Consider the following 6,048-nt stretch of genomic DNA (forward strand, 5'->3'; position numbering starts at 1 on the left):
GAAGGGTTGTGTGAAGATCCTTCTAGCAGACCATGTGAGCTTCTCTCAGTGGAAACCCTAAGAAACCAAATAACTTATCAAGAAAGCTCCGCATTCAGGTTTGCATTGAAAATTTGTTTGTTTTCTTTCTTTGCTATTACACTAATGTGAACAGTCACCAGTGGCGTAGCGTGGGGGGTGTAGGGGGGGCCGGCCACACTGGGTGCAACATCGGGGGGGGGGGGCGCGCTCGCACTCGCACCTCTCTGCCCCCTGCTAAAATCCACGGGTTAGGGGGCGCAAATTACTTGCCTTGCCCCGGGTGCTGACAACCCACACTACGCCACTGACAGTCACTGTGTATTTTTTTAAATTCTGCATTATTTTTCTTCAATAAAATAATTATGAACCAAAACAAGAAAAGGGAAACCATGCTTTTCAGAAAAAGAGCTACAACTACTTTTTTTGGTTTAAAGTTTTTTTGAGCCCAGGAACGCCTACCTCTGGCATCCTTGACATTTTGCAGGGAGCATTTGAACATAACACCCAGTGCATATCATTGCCACAATGAAACTGCCACAGAGATAGGGCATGTGCTGCTTGTGGGGGGCGACTTGAAGCAATATCAGACCAGGGCCGATGGGGCATTGTTCATGGAAGGGAAAGCTCTAGCCCAAGCCACTAGCCCTGTACCCATAAATATTAGGGGAGGGAGCCAAGGAGGAACACTGCCTCCCATCAACTATACAATGGCTCTTTGCTCCTTAATTTAGGAGAAAAAGGACTGTAGAGAGGAGAGGGGAGGAAGAAAGCCCAAGAACTATGTGGTGGTTAGATTGGGATTTTTCTCCTCCCTCCCTTCTTCCTGTGTGTTGGGTGATGGACCAGAGCCAGCCCACTAAATGTTTAGGGGTTGTAGTTCTCCCAGAGAGCTATAGCTGCAGCAGCCTTTGTAAAAACATCTGTGAGCAGCTGGACATACTCAGAAGAATTCAACATAGTGCTAAGCAGATTGCCTGAGGGAATGATCCACCCTCTCCCCACCTACCTCCTGCATGCTGTTCTGGGGTTTCTCCTGACCCTCTCAGCCAGGAGTCAGCAAACGTTTTCAGCAGGGGGCCGGTCCACTTTCCCTCAGACCTTGGGGGGGGCGGACTATATTTTTTGGGGGGAAATGAATGAATTCCTATGCCCCACAAATAACCCAGTGATGCATTTTAAATAAAAGGACAACTCATGTGTAAAAACACGCTGATTCCAGGACCGTTGGCGGGGCAGATTTAGAAGGCGATTGGGCTGGATCCGGCCCCCGGGCCTTAGTTTACCTACAATGTGAGTCTCAGCCAATGCGGGGGTATGAGGTGAGGAGAGACAGGGAAAGCCCGGTTGCACTAGCACAGGGGTGGACTTTGCTAATATGGTGCCCTGAGTGAGGACAGCATTTGGCACCCTCCCCATAATATTTCTTATTTTCCACGGCCTCGGTCCAGTATACCTGAAGGAGCATCTTCACCCCCATCGTTCTGCCTGGACACTATGGTCCAGTGCCGAGGGCCTTACTGCGAGAAGCCAAGTTACAGGGAACCAGGCAGAGGGCCTTCTCGGTAGTGGCACCCGCCCTGTGGAACGCCCTCCCACCAGATGTCAAAGAGAAAAGCAACTACCAGACTTTTAGAAGACATCTGAAGGCAGCCCTGTTTAGGGAACCGTTTAATGTTTAACAGACTATTGTATTTTAATATTTTGTTGGAAGCCGCCCAGAGTGGCTGGGGAAACCCTGCCAGATGGGTGGGGCATAAATAATAAATTATTATTATTATTAATTCGTTTTGGTACCGTTGCTTTTGCATGGATCTTCTCAGCAGGTACCCAAATAAATATAGGTTTTATTATTATTATTATTTTGTGCCCTTGTGGCTCAGCATCCTGTGCAGGACCTCTGGCACTGCATGAACATTATGGTGTGAATTTCTCCTAATATGCTTAATTTCACAAAACAATTCCCCATCTATCACTGTATGTTTCCCACGCACCCATATATACATTGCCTGGCCTAGTATATGTATTTTTATACACATTACTTGGCACAAGAACAGCATTACAAAATTCAGAAAAATAAGAATTTTAAGGCATGGCTATACCTCAGTTCATATATCCCCCCCAGCCACGCTGATTTATTTATTTTTTAATTGGGTAGATTCACTTTTAAATAATGGGTATGACTTGATCCCATTAGTTTCTAGGGATTTGTGGTTCAATCTCTGACCTATTCTACTTCTCCATTTCTACAAAAACTTTCAACTGCCTTGTCTACAGGGACAAATACTCCTGGCATCTTTACAGCGCCAGCATGTGGCCAGGCTGTGGCTCTCCTGTCAGTGGACTACAACTCCCAACAATCCCAAACATTGGCTATTCTGTCTAGATTGATGGGAGCCTAATGAAATATAGAGGGTGACAGGTAAGCTACTCCTGGTTTGAAGAACTGAAGTATTGTTAATGGAGGAAACTACAGTGTCTTGTTTGAAGTTCAGACCATGAAAATTGAATATATAATTCTGGTGGCAGACAACTGTGATGATTTGCCTTTTCTTTAGGAACTGGTGCTTTTAATGCATTTTTTTCTCTCTAGTATGGAGCCTTTCTAAGGATCCCATTATTAATAAAATCAGTGAAGCATCTTCTGGCACCTTAACAGACATGTGTTGAACCAAGGTGAACCATTCCAGAAGCTTTGCTAACGCCATCTCGGTAGTCAAGATAACCCCACAATTAACTGGTAGTGGTTGTAGCAATGAGCTCATGTATGTTTACATTCACTTACTTTGATATAAGCTAACGGACGCGGGTGGCGCTGTGGGTTAAACCTCAGCGCCTAGGACTTGCCAATCGCATGGTCGGCGGTTCGAATCCCCACGGCGGTGTGCGCTCCCATTGCTCGGTCCCAGCGCCTGCCAACCTAGCAGTTCGAAAGCACCCCCGGGTGCAAGTAGATAAATAGGGACCGCTTACTAGCGGGAAGGTAAACGGCATTTCTGTGTGCGGCTCTGGCTCGCCAGAGCAGCTTCGTCACACTGGCCACGTGACCTGGAAGTGTCTGCGGACAGCGCTGGCTCCCGGCCTATAGAGTGAGATGAGCGCACAACCCCAGAGTCTGTCAAGACTGGCCCATACGGGCAGGGGTACCTTTACCTTTAATTGGCATACTTTAATCCCATCCTTATTTGTGGGCTTGGGTTGCTGGGCTCTGAGCTCAGAAAGATCTTTAAGGCTTGGGTATTTGCCACCTATGTCCTCATCTAGTCAGGTGAAGTGACGTAGGCTGCTTTGTGCATAAAGAATGTACGCACAATTGCAAGCCATCTCCTTGCCGTGGTTTGTCCCGCGTCTGCAAAGGCTAGAAGACCTGACAGGCTGGTTTGCTGCAAGTCCACATCTTCTTTAACAAAACACTAGAACTGATCGCGCTGTCATATTTGGCTTCCTTCTTTGCTTTTCTGTACCCAACCACTCCCACAAGCCCTCCTTTGGGCCAGCAGTTTGGAACAACTTAACCAATTTTGTTATGGCATACACTTTTGTGGGTGACCACAATAACTTTGTCTTTAAAGTGCCACAAGACTGTTGATTTTGCTGCAGCACACTAATACGATTACTTCTCTGGACATCATTAACAAAGCTCGGGACTTCCTATTTAAATGAAACCAATAATCAATTGATGACAATTTCTAACAAGAAGATGATGCAGCAGTTTGTTATAGTTTCCTTTCAGCCAGTGCAGAAACTGGTTATCCAACAGATGCTTCTCTTCTCCCATTCTCAGCAATTGATAGATAAGAAAGTGGTCATTTTGCCATTCAGCTTTCCATTCAGTGTAACTCAGATAGAGGGGTGTTCTCAGCACAGTAAAATTAGATTATGTAATTCATGAATCGCAAGTTTGATAGGTGGAAGAATTTCCATGTTAGAGTAGTTCAGTTGTTTAGGCACCTCATTTATGTGGGTCTTGTGTTGTGTTTGCGGTTTTGTTTTGATTTTTCCTTCTACTGATTGTTTTGTAAAAAATGCAAATAAAAATTATTAAAATATATGATGATGTAATAAGTCAGATCTTGGCAGAGCCAGAGGAATGTCCTGCTAAAATGTTTAATCTGAAGTCAATACTGTGAATGGTAGGCTCAATTTTTTGCAGAACGCTTCATGCTTACCAACATTACAGAGTAACAGATGGAAGTGCAACAAAAGGATATGATGTATCCTGGACCTGAGAATACTCCATTCCATTTTCTCACCCTGCACCCCATTTTCCATTTCCAACTGATAGTGTAGATTCCATGGCTATTGTACAAGGATGACCTTCAGTGGTTTTCTTAAAGTAAGCTTTGCATATCCGCAGAAGTGTCTAATGATACTTCTACAAACCTCTCAGAGTTCCCTGATCATTCCGATACCATCCTGTTTCTCAGGTGCCCTGTTTTGACTATAATTCTGTCAGCACTTACAACCTAGATTTTTAATTAGAGGGAACAATTCCAGTCTGGGTGGCAATCTTGTATTATGGCTCCCAGCTTTAAGAATTAAGCCCAATCAACCATCCAGAAGCCCGTCCCCCCCAATTCTGTTACTTTATTATGTCTGGCATTTGTTTTGTGCTGAATCTCTCTCCCTTGTATGATTTGGTTTTACTGTGTTGGCTCCTGTTCAAATATTTTATTGACTTTTCTGCTCTCGGCTTTCATTGTAGTGATTGTCTGGTTATGAGCATTTAAGTCTAAGCCGCCTTGGGGGAGTCTCTCTCTGTATGCACACACAATTAAGAGACCTCGCCTGAGGAGCATAGCAAAATGGCAGAACAAGGGTTCTGAACATCCCATTTGATCTTAAGAGACTGTTCAGAGCAGCCAAACACTAACTTTGGTAAGGGGCTGCTGCTTTTGATTTAAAATCTTTACTGAATTTAGGACCAGAAGTCTTTTTGATAAACCTGCCACCACCTTTGGGGATGTCCAAGTGGTGTCTGTTAGCCCATTTCGTTTATACATAAATAATACTGGGTTGGTTCCAAAGGTACTCTTTCACATTCTTGTGCTCACAGAAGGGCCATTTCTCCCACTTGTGCAACCTCTTGAGACAGTATAAACATTGTGAAATCTTGCACAAGGGTCTGTGGAACAGCACTTGCAGCCATTTTTCTTCAGCTCATGGTTCTCTGGCTCTAACCCAGTGTGAAGGACCTCGAAGATCTTCAGCGTTTTGCTGAGGTCCTAATCTCTCCTACCACAGTGACAGGGATGAAGTGCCTTCTTAAGAGATGTAGAAGAGTATCATAAAAAGAAATGCGGTCTGCTGAATTATAGTAAAATTAAGGTGCACAAATGGGGAAAATACTGTCAATCCTGAACAGTTGAAGGACTTAAGCATTTCCAACTATCAAGCCCATTTTAAATTTTGCTTCATCTAGATTGTTCAGTTTAGTCCCACATCCTATGTCATATACCAGGGTGTAAGCCTCACTGACTTCAGTGTAATTTACTTCTGAGTAGAAATGCCGAGAATTGCAGTTAATTTCTGCGTAAGATCACACCTAGTCTTTGGGACAGAGATGCATGGTTGGTTGGATGGAAGTTGCTGAACTGGGGACTGTCCAGAATGGATTAGAGATTACCTTTATAGTTCTTATACTGTATTGCTGTATTATAATAATGGAGGAGGGTGTATTATAATTTTGTCTAGAATCCACACATGAATTGAAGATTCAAAGGTTCAGTATTTTTTAAAAATGATTTCAGAATGGCTTTGTCTCACATTCAGGACAATAAATTATCTCAGCTTTATCTTTCTATTAAATCACATTATAGGCCACTATTTCTTTGTTTATGTTCTCAGGAATTATCTATATGCAATTTCAGACAGTCTTCAGCGTATTTAGAGGGAAGTAGTAATTAACTTTCTTTAATTTGTCACTTTAATATTTGTCATAGGAGAAGTGCAGAACATTGCACATAGCATTAAACATACACCAACCAACATGAGTTTGACCAAACTGCGGGAGGCAGTGGAAGACAGGAG

Source organism: Podarcis muralis, chromosome 2 (assembly GCF_964188315.1).
Source record: "Podarcis muralis chromosome 2, rPodMur119.hap1.1, whole genome shotgun sequence".
NCBI classification, from domain to species: Eukaryota; Metazoa; Chordata; class Lepidosauria; order Squamata; family Lacertidae; genus Podarcis; species Podarcis muralis.